The sequence below is a fragment of the Bombina bombina genome, chromosome 1 (assembly GCF_027579735.1).
Source record: "Bombina bombina isolate aBomBom1 chromosome 1, aBomBom1.pri, whole genome shotgun sequence".
NCBI lineage: Eukaryota > Metazoa > Chordata > Amphibia > Anura > Bombinatoridae > Bombina > Bombina bombina.
The window spans coordinates 1069577799-1069597278 of record NC_069499.1 but is presented as its reverse complement, the minus strand read 5'-3'; positions in this window follow the sequence as shown (position 1 = coordinate 1069597278).

Sequence of the window (19480 nt, the reverse complement as noted above, 5' to 3'; positions counted from 1 at the left end):
TTTAAACTGAACACACTTTATTACTGAATATGTGAAAAAGTATGAAGGAATTGTTCAAAATTCACCAAAATTTCACCACAGTGTCTTAAAGCCTTAAAAGTATTGCACACCAATTTTGAAAGCTTTAACTCTTAAAATAACGGAACCGGAGCCGTTTTTATATTTAACCCCTATACAGTCCCTGGTATCTGCTTTGCTGAGACCCAACCAAGCCCAGAGGGGAATACGATACCAAATGACGCCTTCAGTAAGCTTTTTCTATGTATCTGAGCTCCTCACACATGCATCTGCATGCCTTGCTTCCCAAAAACAACTGTGCATTAGTGGCGCGAAAATGAGGCTCTGCCTATGATTAGAGAAGGCCCCCAGAGAAAAAGGTGTCCAATACAGTGCCTGCCGGTTATTCAGCATAATTCCCAAGAATAAAATAACTCCTCAAAGCTATAAACTATTAAAAATGCTTATAAATCACTCGTTTTAGCCCAGAAAAATGTCTACCAGTCTTTAAAGCCCTTGTGAAGCCCTTTATTCTTATTTAATAAAAATGGCTTACCGGATCCCATAGGGAAAATGACAGCTTCCAGCATTACCAAGTCTTGTTAGAAATGTGTCATACCTCAAGCAGCAAAAGTCTGCTCACTGTTTCCCCCAACTGAAGTTAATTCCTCTCAACAGTCCTGTGTGGAAACAGCCATCGATTTTAGTAACGGTTGCTAAAATCATTTTCCTCTTACAAACAGAAATCTTCATCTCTTTTCTGTTTCAGAGTAAATAGTACATACCAGCACTATTTTAAAATAACAAACTCTTGATTGAAGAATAAAAACTACATTTAAACACCAAAAAACTCTAAGCCATCTCCGTGGAGATGTTGCCTGTACAACGGCAAAGAGAATGACTGGGGAAGGCGGAGCCTAGGAGGGATCATGTGACCAGCTTTGCTGGGCTCTTTGCCATTTCCTGTTGGGGAAGAGAATATCCCACAAGTAAGGATGACGCCGTGGACCGGACACACCTATGTTGGAGAAATAACAGGTTGTAATGCTTTTAAAACATTTATTTTGAATAATAATATTTTGCAATGTAGTGAATAATTTTAATGCACAAATCAGAAATTGGCTTTAAATGTCCCTTTAAGTTAAAGATCTTTATTTATATTGTATGGCTAACAGGAAGCGCAATTGAGCCTTAAGAACAGATTGCTAACTGGTTGGGCAGATAGCAAAACATTTAATTAGCAGCAGTGACACCTCAAAATCATAAAAATAATTTTAATACAGAAAAGTATATTTTATAAAACAAAAACTATTTGTTTCCTCTTATATGAGCAAAAATATCTCTGTTTCTAAGCTAAATAATTTTGGGGGGTTAAGAAGAAAAAAGTGTTTTACAAAACAGAATGCTGATGCATAAAGGTATAAAAAAATACAATAATGTGAAATCTTTACTATTTGTAGAGGCTGCTTAAGATTTTGTTTCATCCATCACTTAATACAACTAAAGGATTGAACGGTAAAGAATCCCCTGAGCTATCAGATTTGGTTTAAGGGATAGTCAGACATCTGTAGCTAAATGATGATGTGTTTTTTTTTACTTTTTAACTTTAATCTCAAGCACCAATATCTCTTTAAAGTTCTAGTGGCCGCTGGCAGCTGCAGATAAAGTATTATTGTTAGAGTTGAGGCAACTAACTCTTTGTAGCAAGGGGAGTTTTTATGGGAATAAAATGTGATTTTCCAGATAGCAATACATGTAAAATGCACTAGAAGGAATAGCACACTGCATCATCTAATGGAATACTTTTAACAGAGAGATTAAACAATTTCAAATTGTAATATAAAATGTTTAATTAGGTGAATTAAATTGGTTTGTAGTTTACTTTCATTATTGTGGCCCCTTTTCCTGTCATTTAAATGGTAGGATATACATCTATAACGTAATGGACGACACCATGTTGAACCCTAGGTTTGCTTTATCTAATCCGGTCTGTTTAGAACAGAGCAAATGAAGTCTAAACAATGGCTGTGTGAAATACAGCAATATTAAAGGGATATAAAACAGTGCTCCTCCTGTAGTTAATGAAAAATATGTTAAATCAAAGTAAATATGAAAAAAAGCCAATTGTGTTTAAAGGGAAAACAACTTACTACTTCCATGCAAAATCATCGCTTAGGAATGGGAGAAAAACATAATTTATGCTTACCTGATAAATTCCTTTCTCCTGTAGTGTAGTCAGTCCACGGGTCATCCATTACTTATGGGATTATATCTCCTCCCCAACAGGAAGTGCAAGAGGATCACCCAAGCAGAGCTGCTATATAGCTCCTCCCCTCTACGTCATACCCAGTCATTCGACCGAAACCAAACGAGAAAGGAGAAACTATAGGGTGCAGTGGTGACTGGAGTTTAATTTGAAATTTAGACCTGCCGTAAAAAACAGGGCGGGCCGTGGACTGACTACACTACAGGAGAAAGGAATTTATCAGGTAAGCATAAATTATGTTTTCTCCTGTTAAGTGTAGTCAGTCCACGGGTCATCCATTACTTATGGGATACCAATACCAAAGCTAAAAGTACACGGATGACGGGAGGGACAAGGCAGGATCTTTACACGGAAGGAACCACTGCCTGTAGAACCTTTCTCCCAAAAACAGCCTCCGAAAAAGCAAAAGTGTCAAATTTGTAAAATTTTGAAAAAGTGTGAAGTGAAGACCAAGTTGCAGCCTTGCAAATCTGTTCAACAGAGGCCTCATTCTTAAAGGCCCAAGTGGAAGCCACAGCTCTAGTAGAATGAGCTGTAATCCTTTCAGGAGGCTGCTGTCCAGCAGTCTCATAGGCTAAACGTATTATGCTACGAAGCCAAAAAGAGAGAGAGGTGGCCGAAGCCTTTTGACCTCTCCTCTGACCAGAATAAACGACAAACAGAGAAGAAGTTTGCCGAAAATCTTTAGTTGCCTGTAAGTAGAACTTCAGGGCACGGACTACGTCCAGATTATGCAAAAGTCGTTCCTTCTTTGAAGAAGGGTTAGGACACAATGATGGAACAACAATCTCTTGATTGATATTCCTGTTAGAAACTACCTTAGGTAAGAACCCAGGTTAAGTATGCAGAACTACCTTGTCTGAATGAAAAATCAGATAAGGAGAATCACAATGTAAGGCCGATAACTCAGAGACTCTTCGAGCCGAGGAAATAGCCATTAAAAACAGAACTTTCCAAGATAACAGCTTGATATCAATGGAATGAAGGGGTTCAAACGGAACACCTTGCAAAACGTTAAGAACTAAGTTTAAGCTCCACGGCAGAGCAACAGTCTTAAACACAGGTTTAATCCTAGCCAAAGCCTGACAAAAGGCCTGAACGTCTGGAACTTCTGACAGACGTTTGTGTAAAAGGATAGACAGAGCTGAGATCTGTCCCTTTAACGAGCTAGCAGATGAGCCCTTTTCTAAACCTTCTTGTAGAAAAGACAATATCCTTGGAATCCTAACTTTACTCCATGAGTAACTCTTGGATTCACACCAATATAAGTATTTACGCCATATCTTATGGTAAATTTTCCTGGTAACAGGTTTCCTAGCCTGTATTAAGGTATCAATCACTGACTCTGAGAATCCCCGCTTTGATAGAATCAAGCGTTCAATCTCCATGCAGTCAGCCTCAGTGAAATTAGATTTGGATGTTTGAAAGGACCCTGAATCAGAAGGTCCCGTCTCAGAGGCAGAGACCATGGTGGACAGGACGACATGTCCACTAGATCTGCATACCAGGTCCTGCGTGGCCACGCAGGTGCTATTAGAATCATTGATGCTCCCTCCTGTTTGATCCTGGCAATCAATCGAGGAAGCATCGGGAAAGGTGGAAACACATAAGCCATGTTGAAAACCCAAGGTGCTGTCAGAGCATCTATCAGTATCGCTCCCGGGTCCCTGGATCTGGATCCGTAACAAGGAAGCTTGGTGTTCTGGCGAGACGCCATGAGATCCAGATCTGGTCTGCCCCAACGATGAAGCAGTTGGGCAAACACCTCCGGATGAAGTTCCCACTCCCCCGGATGAAAAGTCTGGCGACTTAGGAAATCCGCCTCCCAGTTCTCCACGCCTGGAATGTGGATCGCTGACAGGTGGCAAGAATGAGACTCTGCCCAGCGAATTATCTTTGAGACTTCCACCATCGCTAGGGAACTCCTTGTCCCTCCCTGATGATTGATGTAAGCCACAGTCGTGATGTTGTCCGACTGAAACCTGATGAACCTCAGAGTTGCCAACTGAGGCCAAGCCAGAAGAGCATTGAAAACTGCTCTTAATTCCAGAATGTTTATTGGAAGGAGTTTCTCCTCCTGAGTCCATGATCCCTGAGCCTTCAGGGAGTTCCAGACAGCGCCCCAGCCTAGCAGGCTGGCGTCTGTTGTTACAATCGTCCAAACTGGCCTGCTGAAGGGCATCCCTCTGGACAGATGTGGCCGAGAAAGCCACCATAGAAGAGAATCTCTGGTCTCTTGATCCAGATTTAGCATAGGGGACAAATCTGAGTAATCCCCATTCCACTGACTTAGCATGCACAATTGCAGCGGTCTGAGATGCAGGCGTGCAAATAGTACTATGTCCATTGCCGCTACCATTAGGCCGATTACCTCCATGCATTGAGCCACTGACGGGTGTTGAATGGAATGAAGGACACGGCAAGCATTTAGAAGTTTTGATAACCTGTCCTCTGTCAGGTAAATTTTCATTTCTACAGAATCTATAAGAGTCCCTAAAAAGGGAACTCTTGTGAGTGGTAATAGAGAACTCTTTTCTATGTTCACCTTCCACCCATGCGACCTTAGAAATGCCAGGACTAACTCTGTATGAGACTTGGCAGTTTGGAAACTTGACGCTTGTATCAGAATGTCGTCTAGGTACGGAGCTACCGCTATTCCTCGAGGTCTTAGTACCGCCAGAAGAGAGCCCAGAACCTTTGTAAAGATTCTTGGAGCTGTAGCTAACCCGAAGGGAAGAGCTACAAACTGGTAATGCCTGTTTAGGAAGGCAAACCTTAGATACCGGTAATGATCCTTGTGAATCGGTATGTGAAGGTAGGCATCCTTTAAATCCACTGTGGTCATGTACTGACCCTCTTGGATCATAGGTAAGATGGTCCGAATAGTTTCCATTTTGAACGATGGAACTCTTAGGAATTTGTTTAGGATCTTTAAGTCCAAGATTGGTCTGAAGGTTCCCTCTTTTTTTGGGAACCACAAACAGATTTGAGTAAAACCCTTGTCCGTGTTCCGACCGCGGAACTGGGTGGATCACTCCCATTAGTAAGAGGTCTTGAACACAGCGTAGAAACGCCTCTTTCTTTATCTGGTTTGCTGACAACCTTGAAAGATGAAATCTCCCTTTTGGAGGAGAAGCTTTGAAGTCCAGAAGATATCCCTGAGATATGATCTCTAACGCCCAGGGATCCTGGACATCTCTTGCCCAAGCCTGGGCGAAGAGAGAAAGTCTGCCCCCCACTAGATCCGTTACCGGATCGGGGGCCCTCACTTCATGCTGTCTTAGGGGCAGCAGCAGGTTTTCTGGCCTGCTTGCCCTTGTTCCAGGACTGGTTAGGTTTCCAGCCCTGTCTGTAGCGAGCAGCAGTTCCTTCCTGTCTCGGAGCAGAGGAAGTTGATGCTGTTCCTGCCTTGGAGTTACGAAAGGCACGAAAATTAGACTGTTTAGCCCTTGGTTTGGCCCTGTCTTGAGGCAGGGCATGGCCCTTACCTCCAGTAATGTCAGCGATAATTTCTTTCAGACCGGGCCCGAATAATGTCTGCCCTTTGAAAGGGATGTTAAGCAGTTTAGATTTAGAAGTCACATCAGCTGACCAGGATTTAAGCCACAGCGCTCTACGCGCTTGAATGGCGAATCCGGAGTTCTTAGCCGTAAGTTTAGTTAGGTGTACTACGGCATCAGAAATAAAAGAATTAGCTAGCTTAAGGACTTTAAGCTTGTCTATAATCTCATCCAATGGAGCTGTGCTAAGGGTCTCTTCCAGAGACTCAAACCAGAATGCCGCCGCCGCCGTGACAGGCGCAATGCATGCAAGGGGTTGTAGTATAAAACCTTGCTGAACAAACATTTTCTTAAGGTAACCCTCTAACTTTTTATCCATTGGATCTGAAAAAGCACAGCTATCCTCCACCGGGATAGTGGTGCGCTTAGCCAGAGTAGAAACTGCTCCCTCCACCTTAGGGACCGTCTGCCATAAGTCCCGTGTGGTGGCGTCTCTTGGAAACATTTTTCTAAATATAGGAGGGGGTGAAAAAGGCACACCGGGTCTATCCCACTCCTTGTTAACAATTTCTGTAAGCCTTTTAGGTATAGGAAAAACATCAGTACACGCCGGTACCGCAAAATATTTATCCAGCCTACATATCTTCTCTGGAATTGCAACCGTGTTACAATCATTCAGAGCCGCTAATAACTCCCCTAGTAATACACGGAGGTTCTCAAGCTTAAATCTAAAATTTGAAATGTCTGAGTCCAGTTTACTTGGATCAGATCCGTCACCCACAGAATGAAGCTCTCCGTCCTCATGTTCTGCAAATTGTGACGCAGTATCAGACATGGCTCTATTATTATCAGCGCACTCTGTTCTTACCCCGGAGTGATCGCGTTTACCCCTAAATTCTGGCAATTTAGATAATACTTCAGTCATAACATTAGCCATGTCTTGCAAAGTGATTTGTATGGGTCGCCCTGATGTACTTGGCGCCACAATATCACGCACCTCCTGAGCGGGAGGCGAAGGTACTTGCACGTGAGGAGAGTTAGTCGGCATAACTTTCCCCTCGTTGTCTGGTGAAAATTTCTTTACATGTACAGATTGGCTTTTATTTAAAGTAGCATCAATGCAGTTAGTACACAAATTTCTATTGGGCTCCACATTGGCCTTTAAACATAATGCACAAATAGATTCATCTGTGTCAGACATGTTTAAACAGACTAGCAATGAGACTAGCAAGCTTGGAAAATACTTATCAAATATATTTACAAGCAATATAAAAAACGCTACTGTGCCTTTAAGAGGCACAAAAAAATTGTCACAGTTGAAATAACAATGAACCAAATTAGTTATAGCAACCAAATTTTCACAGTAAATGTATTAAGTTAGCAAAGGATTGCACCCACCAGCAAATGGATGATTAACCCCTTAACACCCAAAAAACGGATAACAATTTATATTAAAGTTTTTATCACAGTCAAAACACACTATCACAGGTCTGCTGTGAGTGATTACCTCCCTCAAAACTAGTTTTGGAGACCCCTGAGCTCTGTAGAGACGTCCTGGATCATGGAGGAAGAAGCAGGAAGACTGTGACTAAATTTTTACTGCGCAAAAAGCGCTAAAATAGGCCCCTCCCACTCATATTACAACAGTGGGGAAGCTCAGTAAACTGATTTTATACATAAACAAACGACAGCCATGTGGTAAAAATCATGCCCATAAAGTTTTATCACCAAGTACCTCATAAAAAACGATTAACATGCCAGTAAACGTTTTTTTAAAAAAGAAATTATGAAATGATATTAATAAGCCTGCTGCTAGTCGCTTTCACTGCAGTGGAGGCTCAATATTACTTAAATATAGACAGTATTTTCTTAGTGAAATTCCATTCCCCAGAAATACCTCAGAGTATATATACATACATATCAGCCTGATACCAGTCGCTACTACTGCATTTAAGGCTGCACTTACATTACACCGGTATTAGCAGTATTTTCTCAGTCAATTCCATTCCTTAGAAAATAATATACTGCAACATACCTCCTTGCAGGTGAGCCCTGCCTGCTATCCCCTGTTCTGAAGTTACCTCACTCCTCAGAATGGCCGAGAACAGCAAGTGGATCTTAGTTACGACCTCTAAGATCATAGACATACTCAGGTAGATTCTTCTTCTAATACTGCCTGAGAAAAAAACAACACACTCCGGTGCCGTTTAAAATAACAAACTTTTGATTGAAGAAATAAAAACTAAGTTTAACAACCACAGTCCTCTCACACGTCCTATCTATTAGTTAGGTGCAAGAGAATGACTGGGTATGACGTAGAGGGGAGGAGCCATATAGCAGCTCTGCTTGGGTGATCCTCTTGCACTTCCTGTTGGGGAGGAGATATAATCCCATAAGTAATGGATGACCCGTGGACTGACTACACTTAACAGGAGAAAAGAGCTGCCATGATAAATGTAAGCAAAAGTCATCTACTGGGCATCGGCAAGAAACTGACTTCCTCTTGCTGGAGCAATTACTTAAAGGGACATTGTAGATGATCCATTTATATAGCCAATCTGGCAGTGTTTTTGTATAGATTTGCTTATTAATTAATAACATACTTCTGATTTGCAGACTCCTAACCAAGCCCAAAGTATCAGATGTACACGCGCATTTACAAACTCCTGCTGGCTCCTGTATGAGTAATCTGTCTTTTCATATGTCTGTTTTTAATACTTTTCCAGACCCTTTCACTGGGTGTCCCAGCCTTACCTCATCTTCAGAGCTAACTGGGAGCTTCTAAGTAAGTTTTTAAAAAGTTTTATATCAGTATCTATGCATATTCTTCTTTACAGTCTATTACATGCAGTTATATGAAAACTAGTGTATATTGTCACTTTAAAGGAAAATTAAACCCACATTTTTCAATTCATGATTCAGACAGATCATTCAAATACAAAATAAAAAAGTTTCCAATTTACTTCTATTATCAGATTTGCTTTGTTTGCATGCTATTCTTTGTTGAAGAGATATCTAGGTAGGTATCGTGCACATGCCTGAAGCACCACATGACAGGAAATAGTGCTGCCATCTAGTGCTCTTGCTAATGTATAACATTGTTGCAAAACTGGGGCCCATATAGTGTTGCAGACACATGCACGCTCCTGAACTTACCTGCCTGCTTTTCAACAAAGGATAACAAGTAAACAAAGAAAATTTGGTAATACTAGTAAATTGGATTCTTCTATCTGAATCATGAAAGAAAAATGTTGGGTTTCATGTCCCTTTAAAAGGAGGAGTGTATCCTTTGTCATTCATAGAGACCATAGTCCCCTTGTTGGGCTGTGACCAGAAGTAACAGATTGCACAAATGAAGTAACAAATAAATAAAATAAAGGTAAAATCCTTTTAAGGGGATGAATAATACATATTGTACAATTAATTCTATTAAAGGGACAGTAAACCCACATTTTTTCTTTCATGATTCAGATAGGAACATGCAACTTTAACATTGAATCCTATTATTAATTTTTCTTCGTTCTCTTGCTATCTTTATTTGAAAAAGAAGGCATCTAAGCTAAGGAGCCAGCCAATTTTTGGTTAAGACCCTGGGCAGCACTTGTTTATTGGCGGGTGCATTTAGCCACCAATCAGCAAGCACAACCCAGGTTGTGAACCAAAAATGGTCTGGCTTCTAAACTTACATTCTTGCTTTCAAATAAAGATAGCAAGAGAATGAAGAACAATTGATAATAGCAGTCAATTAGAAAGTTACATAAAATTGCATGCTCTATCTGAATCATGAAAGAAAAAAAATGGGTTCAGTGTCCCTTTAAGTATAACCCACTGCATAGTGCTTTTATTACAATAATGAAACAGACTGTTTTATATCCCTTTAAAGGGACTCTGATATATAAAATTTCTTTAACAATGGTATATTCCACAAAACCTAGGTTTCAACATGGTGGCACCCATTACTTTATAGAAACTAAAGTTTGACACATTTCTTTAATATTCAAACTAATATGAGATTTTTTTTTTATTATTCTCAGGCTACGTTTTGCATTAAATACACCATTATATGTAGTATTTTGTTTACTGTTTAGGGATAGTCTAGTCAAAATTAAACTTTCATGATTCAGATAAAGCATGTAATTTTAAGCACCTTTCTAATTTACTCCTATTATCAAGTTTTCTTCATTCTCTTGTTATCTTTATTTAAAAAAACAAGAATGTAAGCTTAGGAGCCGGCTCATTTTTGGTTAAGCACCTGGGTAGCGCTTGCTGATTGGTGTCTAAATGTAACCACCAATCAACAAAAGCTACCCAGGTGCTAAATCAAAAATCGACCAGCTCCTAAGCTTACATTTAAATAAAGATACCAAGAGAACAAAGAAAAATTGATAATAGGAGTAAATTAGAAAGTTGCTTAAAATTACATGCTCTATCTGAATCACAAAAGTTTAATTTTGACTAGACTATCCCTTTAACCCCTTAATGACCACATCACTTTTCCATTTTCTGACCGTTTGGGACCAAGGCTATTTTTACATTTCTGTGGTGTTTGTGTTTAGCTGTAATTTTCCTCTTACTCATTTACTGTACCCACACATATTATATACCGTTTTTCTCGCCATTAAATGGACTTTCTAAAGATACCATTATTTTCATCATATCTTATAATTTACTATAAAAAAAATATAAAATATGAGGAAAAAATGGAAAAAAACACACTTTTTCTAACTTTGACCCCCAAAACCTGTTACACATCTACAACCACCAAAAAACACCCATGCTAAATAGTTTCCAAATTTTGTCCTGAGTTTAGAAATACCCAATGTTTACATGTTCTTTGCTTTTTTTTGCAAGTTATAGGGCAATAAATACAAGAAGCACTTTGCTATTTCCAAACCACTTTTTTTCAAACTTAGCGCTAGTTACATTGGAACACTGATATCTTCCAGGAATCCCTGAATATCCCTTGACATGTATATATTTTTTTTTAGAAGACATCCCAAAGTATTGATCTAGGCCCATTTTGGTATATTTCATGCCACCATTTCACCGCCAAATGCGATCAAATAAAAAAATTGTTCACTTTTTCACACATTTTGTTACAAACTTTAGGTTTCTCACTGAATTTATTTACAAACAGCTCGTGCAATTATGACACAAATGGTTGTAAATGCTTCTCTGGAATCCCTTTTTTCATAAATAGCAGACATATATGGATTTGGTGTTGCTTTTTGGTAATTAGAAGGCCGCTAAATGCCACTGCGCACCACACGTGTATTATGCCCATCAATGAAGGGGTTAATTAGGGAGCTTGTATGGTTAATTTTAGCTTTATTGTAGTGTAGTAGACAATCCTAAGTATTGATCTAGGCCCATTTTGGTATATTTCATGCCACCATTTCAACGCCAAATGCGATTAAATAAAAAAAAAAGTAAAATTTTTCACAATTTTAGGTTTCTCACTGAAATCATTTACAAACAGCTTGTGCAATTATGGCACAAATGGTTGTAAATGCTTCTCTGGGATCCCCTTTGTTGAGAAATAGCAGACATACATGGCTTTGGCGTTGCTTTTTGGTAATTAGAAGGCCGCTAAATGCCGCTGCGCATCACATGTGTATTATGGCTAGCAGTGAAGGGGTTAATTAGGTAGCATGTAGGGAGCTTGCAGGGTTAATTTTAGCTTTAGTGTAGAGATCAGCCTCCCACCTGACACATTACACCCCCTGATCCCTCCCAAACAGCTCTCTTCCCTCCCCCACCCCACAATTGTCCCCGCCATGTTAAGTACTGGCAGAAAGTCTGCCAGTACTAAAAAAAAAGCTATCCTTGATAAAAAATAAGTAAAAAAAAAAAGGCATATTTACATATGCTGCTCTGGAGGATCCCCCCTTATCCACCAACCTCCCTGATACCCCCCAAACAGCTCTTTACCCATCCCCCTCTAACTTATTAGTAGCCATCTTTGGTACTGGCAGCTGTCTGCCAGTACCCAGTTTATAGTAAAATATGTTTTTATTATTTTTTTTTAAATGATTTTCTGTAGTGTAGCTTGCCCCCCCCCAAAAGACCAACCCACCACCCCTCCCAGATCTCTTAGATCGACATATATGTAAATATATTTGGCAATCACTGCCACTTTTCTCCCATCACTTTTCTGTAGTGTAGCGGTTCCCACCCGCTTCCTACCCCCGCGCGCGCCCGGCGTTCCCGCCCACGATCCCGCCCCCCTCCACATGATACGGCCCATCGATGGCCGCCCACCCGCCTACCAGACTGGCTCCCACCCACCAACGAAACCGGCCATCGATGTCCGGTACAGAGAGGGCCACAGAGTGGCTCTCTCTGCATCGGATGGCCAAGGGGGGTTATTGCAGGATGCCTCGATGTTGAGGCATCACTGCAATAACCGGAAAGCAGCTGGAAGCGAGCAGGATCGCTTCCAGCTGCTTTCCAGACCAAGGACGTACGCCACACGTCCTCGGTCATTAACTGTATTTTTTTTGAGGACGTGTGGCGTACGTCCTTGGTCGTTAAGGGGTTAATATTATTTTAGTATAGATCTGAAGCTATCTTCAAATATATTCACACTATATCACTGACTTCTTTTAATATACAAATATTTCAATACAGACAAAAATATATAATGTAGTTTACTTTACAATTCTTCCATATATTGTAAAAGGATCTAAGAATACTTCATTTATGTTTTTGGAATAATTATGGTAATTTGTGAAAAATAACAAAGGTTTTATTTCCCCAATGACATATACATAGAACTTAAAGCTTACATGAATAATTCACAAATATAATATGTTAAAGCTATACAATAAGGTGAATGGCACTTATGTCATTTACAGCTGAAAAAACAAAACATATTAGTTCAAAAAGAAAATGCTCCAATATGGTAGAGGTATTTTACTATTGCACTATTGCTTGCATATAACTGTGTGTTTAAACCCTGCAAGTGGATTAAACACATAGATAAAGTCAGCTCCAGGGCAGCAGTGCACTACTGAGAGCTAGCTAAATACATCTAGTGAGCCAGTGACAAGAGACGTGTGTGTTTAGCCACCAATCACCAGCTAACTCAAAGAAGTGAATTGTTGCTGCTGGAGATATTTACACATGCTTTTCAACAAAGGATACAAATTTGGTTAATAGAAGTGAATTTAAACGTGTCTGAAAATAACATGTTCTATCTGGATCATGGAAGCTGAATTATGCCCCTTTAAAGGGACATAAAAACATAATTTATGCTTACCTGATAAATTCCTTTCTTCTGTAGTGTGATCAGTCCACGGGTCATCATTACTTCTGGGATATTACTCCTCCCCAACAGGAAGTGCAAGAGGATTCACCCAGCAGAGCTGCATATAGCTCCTCCCCTCTACGTCACTCCCAGTCATTCGACCAAGGACCAACGAGAAAGGAGAAGCCAAGGGTGTAGTGGTGACTGGAGTATAATTAAAAAAAAAAAATATTTACCTGCCTTAAAAAACAGGGCGGGCCGTGGACTGATCACACTACAGAAGAAAGGAATTTATCAGGTAAGCATAAATTATGTTTTCTTCTGTTAAGTGTGATCAGTCCACGGGTCATCATTACTTCTGGGATACCAATACCAAAGCAAAAGTACACGGATGACGGGAGGGATAGGCAGGCTCTTTATACAGAAGGAACCACTGCCTGAAGAACCTTTCTCCCAAAAATAGCCTCCGAGGAAGCAAAAGTGTCAAATTTGTAAAATTTGGAAAAAGTATGAAGCGAAGACCAAGTTGCAGCCTTGCAAATCTGTTCAACAGAGGCCTCATTCTTAAAGGCCCAAGTGGAAGCCACAGCTCTAGTAGAATGAGCTGTAATTCTTTCAGGAGGCTGCTGTCCAGCAGTCTCATAAGCTAAACGAATTATGCTACGAAGCCAAAAAGAAAGAGAGGTAGCAGAAGCCTTTTGACCTCTCCTCTGACCAGAGTAAACGACAAACAGGGAAGACGTTTGTCGAAATTCCTTAGTTGCCTGTAAGTAAAATTTTAGGGCACGAACTACATCCAGATTGTGCAGAAGACGTTCCTTCTTCGAAGAAGGATTTGGACACAAAGAAGGAACAACAATCTCTTGATTGATATTCCTGTTAGTGACTACCTTAGGTAAGAACCCAGGTTTAGTACGCAGAACTACCTTATCCGAATGAAAAATCAAATAAGGAGAATCACAATGTAAGGCTGATAACTCAGACTCTTCGAGCCGAGGAAATAGCCATTAAAAATAGAACTTTCCAAGATAACAACTTTATATCAATGGAATGAAGGGGTTCAAACGGAACGCCCTGTAAAACGTTAAGAACAAGGTTTAAACTCCATGGCGGAGCAACAGTTTTAAACACAGGCTTAATCCTGGCCAAAGCCTGACAAAAAGCCTGAACGTCTGGAACTTCTGACAGACATTTGTGCAACAGAATGGACAGAGCTGAGATCTGTCCCTTTAAGGAACTAGCGGATAAACCCTTTTCTAAACCTTCTTGTAGAAAAGACAATATCCTAGGAATCCTAACCTTACTCCAAGAGTAACCTTTGGATTCGCACCAATATAGGTATTTACGCCATATCTTATGGTAAATCCTTCTGGTAACAGGCTTCCTAGCCTGTATTAAGGTATCAATAACTGACTCAGAAAACCCACGTTTTGATAAAATCAAGCGTTCAATTTCCAAGCAGTCAGCTTCAGAGAAGTTAGATTTTGATGTTTGAAAGGACCCTGTATCAGAAGGTCCTGTTTCAGAGGTAGAGACCAAGGTGGACAGGATGACATGTCCACCAGGTCTGCATACCAAGTCCTGCGTGGCCATGCAGGTGCTATTAGAATAACTGATGCTCTCTCCTGTTTGATTCTGGCAATCAATCGAGGAAGCATCGGGAAGGGTGGAAACACGTAAGCCATCCTGAAGTCCCAAGGTGCTGTCAGGGCATCTATCAGGACTGCTCCTGGATCCCTGGATCTGGACCCGTAACGAGGAAGCTTGGCGTTCTGTCGAGACGCCATGAGATCTATCTCTGGTTTGCCCCAATGACGAAGTATTTGAGCAAAGACCTCCGGATGAAGTTCCCACTCCCCCGGATGAAAAGTCTGACGACTTAAGAAATCCGCCTCCCAGTTCTCCACTCCCGGGATGTGGATTGCTGACAGGTGGCAAGAGTGAGACTCTGCCCAGCGAATTATCTTTGATACTTCCATCATTGCTAGGGAGCTTCTTGTCCCTCCCTGATGGTTGATGTAAGCTACAGTCGTGATGTTGTCCGACTGAAACCTGATGAACCCCCGAGTTGTCAACTGGGGCCAAGCCAGGAGGGCATTGAGAACTGCTCTCAATTCCAGAATGTTTATTGGTAGGAGACTCTCCTCCTGACTCCATTGTCCCTGAGCCTTCAGAGAATTCCAGACGGCACCCCAACCTAGAAGGCTGGCGTCTGTTGTTACAATTGTCCAGTCTGGCCTGCTGAATGGCATCCCTCTGGACAGATGTGGCCGAGAAAGCCACCATAGAAGAGAATTTCTGGTCTCTTGATCCAGATTCAGAGAAGGGGACAAGTCTGAGTAATCCCCATTCCACTGACTTAGCATGCACAGTTGCAGTGGTCTGAGGTGTAAGCGTGCAAAGGGTACTATGTCCATTGCCGCTACCATTAAGCCGATTACCTCCATGCATTGAGCCACTGACGGGTGTTGAATGGAATGAAGGGTGTGGCAAGCACTTTGAAGTCTTGTTAACCTGTCTTCTGTCAGGTAAATCTTCATTTCTACAGAATCTATAAGAGTCCCCAGGAAGGGAACTCTTGTGAGTGGAACGAGTGAACTTTTCTTTTCGTTCACCTTCCATCCATGTGACCTTAGAAATGCCAGTACTAACTCTGTATGAGACTTGGCAGTTTGAAAGCTTGAAGCTTGTATCAGAATGTCGTCTAGGTACGGAGCTATCGAGATTCCCCGCGGTCTTAGTACCGCCAGAAGAGCACCCAGAACCTTTGTGAAGATTCTTGGAGCTGTAGCCAATCCGAATGGAAGAGAAACAAACTGGTAATGCCTGTCTAGGAAGGCAAACCTTAGGTACCGGTAATGATCTTTGTGAATCGGTATGTGAAGGTAAGCATCCTTTAAATCCACTGTGGTCATGTACTGACCCTTTTGGATCATGGGTAAAATTGTCCGAATAGTCTCCATTTTGAACGATGGAACTCTTAGGAATTTGTTTAGGATTTTTAAGTCCAGGATTGGTCTGAAAGTTCCCTCTTTTTTGGGAACCACAAACAGATTTGAGTAAAACCCTTGTCCCTGTTCCGACCGTGGAACTGGATGGATTACTCCCATTAACAAAAGCTCTTGTACGCAGCGTAGAAACGCCTCTTTCTTTGTTTGGTTTGTTGACAACCTTGACAGATGAAATCTCTCTCTTGGAGGAGAGTATTTGAAGTCCAGAAGGTATCCCTGAGATATTATCTCTAGCGCCCAGGGATCCTGGACATCTCTTGCCCAAGCCTGGGCGAAGAGAGAAAGTCTGCCCCCCACTAGATCCGATCCCGGATCGGGGGCCCTCAATTCATGCTGTTTTAGGGGCAGCAGCAGGTTTCCTGGCCTGCTTGCCCTTGTTCCAAGACTGGTTAGGTCTCCAGCCTTGTCTGTAGCGAGCAACAGATCCTTCTTGTTTTGGAGCAGAGGAAGTTGATGCTGTTCCTGCTTTGAAATTCCGAAAGGAACGAAAATTAGACTGTCTGGCCTTAGGTTTGGCCCTGTCTTGAGGCAGGGCGTGGCCTTTACCTCCTGTAATGTCAGCGATAATTTCTTTCAAACCAGGCCCAAATAAGGTCTGCCCTTTGAAAGGTATATTAAGTAATTTAGACTTAGAAGTAACATCAGCTGACCAGGATTTTAGCCACAGTGCTCTGCGTGCCTGAATGGCGAATCCTGAATTCTTAGCCGTAAGTTTAGTTAAATGTACTACGGCCTCCGAAATGAATGAATTAGCTAGCTTAAGGACTCTAAGCTTGTCCGTAATGTCATCCAGAGTAGCTGAACTAATGGTCTCTTCCAGCGACTCAAACCAGAATGCCGCCGCAGCCGTGACCGGCGCAATGCATGCAAGGGGTTGCAATATAAAACCTTGTTGAACAAACATTTTCTTAAGGTAACCCTCTAACTTTTTATCCATTGGATCTGAAAAGGCACAGCTATCCTCCAACGGGATAGTGGTACGCTTAGCTAAAGTAGAAACTGCTCCCTCCACCTTAGGGACCGTTTGCCATAAGTCCCGTGTGGTGGTGTCTATTGGAAACATCTTTCTAAATATCGGAGGGGGTGAGAACGGCACACCGGGTCTATCCCACTCCTTAGTAATAATTTCAGTAAGTCTCTTAGGTATAGGAAAAACGTCGGTACTCGTTGGTACCGCAAAATATTTATCCAACCTACACATCTTCTCTGGTATTGCAACTGTGTTACAATCATTCAGAGCCGCTAACACCTCCCCTAGTAATACACGGAGGTTCTCCAGCTTAAATTTAAAATTTGAAATATCTGAATCCAATCTGTTTGGATCAGAGCCGTCAGCCGCAGACAGAAGCTCTCCGTCCTCATGTTCTGCAAGCTGCGACGCAGTATCTGACATGGCCCTAGTATTATCAGCGCACTCTGTTCTCACCCCAGAGTGATCACGCTTGCCTCTTAATTCTGGTAATTTAGCCAAAACTTCAGTCATAACAGTAGCCATATCTTGTAATGTTATTTGTAATGGCCGCCCAGATGTACTGGGCGCCACAATATCGCGCACCTCCCGAGCGGGAGATGCAGGTACTGACACGTGAGGCGAGTTAGTCGGCATAACTCTCCCCTCGCTGTTTGGTGAAATTTGTTCAATTTGTACAGATTGACTTTTATTTAAAGTAGCATCAATACAGTTAGTACATAAATTTCTATTGGGCTCCACTTTGGCATTAGCACAAATAGCACAGGTATCTTCCTCTGAATCAGACATGTTTAACACACTAGCAAATAAACTTGCAACTTGGAATACTATTCAAGTAAAATACTATGAAAACGTACTGTGCCTATAAGAAGCACAGAAGATTTATGACAGTTGAAAATTAATAGACTGAAAAAACTAACCCTGATAGCAGAAAATTTTTTTACAGAATAAACGTTTTTTATCACAGTCAACTACAATCTCACAGCTCTGCTGTGAATGATTACCTCCCTCAAAACAAGTTTTGAAGACCCCTGAGTTCTGTAGAGATGAACCGGATCATGCAGGAAATACAATGAGGTGCTGACTGAATTTTTTGATGCGTAGCAAAAGCGCCAAAAAATGGCCCCTCCCCCTCACACACAACAGTGAGAGAGATCAGAAACTGTCAGAAACTAGATCAAGCAACTGCCAAGTGGAAAAATAGTGCCCAAACATTTTATTCACCCAGTACCTCAGAAAATGAAAACGATTTTACATTCCAGCAAAAACGTTTAACATAAATTAAGAGTTATTAAAAGCCTGTTGCTAGTCCCTGCAAAATAGGCTAAAGTCTTATGTACACAGTGTAATTCCAGTGAAGTACCATTCCCCAGAATACTGAAGTGTAAAATATACATACATGACATTATATTGGTATGGCAGGATTTTCTCATCAATTCCATTGTCAGAAAATAAAAGCTGCTACATACCTCTTTGCAGAATAATCTGCCCGCTGTCCCCTGATCTGAAGTTTACCTCTCCTCAGATGGCCGAGAAACAGCAATATGATCTTAACTACTCCGGCTAAAATCATAGTAAAAACTCTGGTAGATTCTTCTTCAAACTCTACCAGAGAAGGAATAACACACTCCGGTGCTATTATAAAATAACAAACTTTTGATTGAAGGTATAAAACTAAGTATAATCACCATAGTCCTCTCACACATCCTATCTAGTCGTTGGGTGCAAGAGAATGACTGGGAGTGACGTAGAGGGGAGGAGCTATATGCAGCTCTGCTGGGTGAATCCTCTTGCTCTTCCTGTTGGGGAGGAGTAATATCCCAGAAGTAATGATGACCCGTGGACTGATCACACTTAACAGAAGAAACCCACAATTTTTCTTTCATTATTTGGATAGAACATAACATTTTATACAACTTTCTAATTTACTTATTATCATACAGTATTTTCTTCTTTTTCTTGTTATCCTTTGTTGAAAGGCAGAAATGTAAGCTCAAGAGTGTGCACCTGTCTGCAGCACCATATGGCAGCAGTTTTGCAACAATGTTATTCATTAGCAAGGACACTAGATGGCAGCACTATTTCGTGTTGTGTAGTGCTTCAGGCATGTGCACGCTACCTACCTAGGTAACTCTTCAACAAAGAATAACATGAGAATGAAATACATTTTTATAATAGAAGTAAATTGGAAACTTTTTTAAAAATGTTATTCTCTATCTGAATCATAAAAGAAACATTTTGGGTTTACTGTCCCTTTAAACTAGCCAAGGGAATGAAAAAGATAAAATGTAGCAAATAAACCAGTTAACGGTAACTTAACCCCTGCAGCACAGCAACTGGACCCTGGAAACATCTGAGATCTCTGCCTAAAGAGAAATGGAAGTCAAAATGAACCTTTCATGATTCATAAAGTAAGTGTCATTATAAATATATATATATTTTCTTAGTATTGTTTATGGAAGAACATACCTAGGTAGGCCCAGAGGT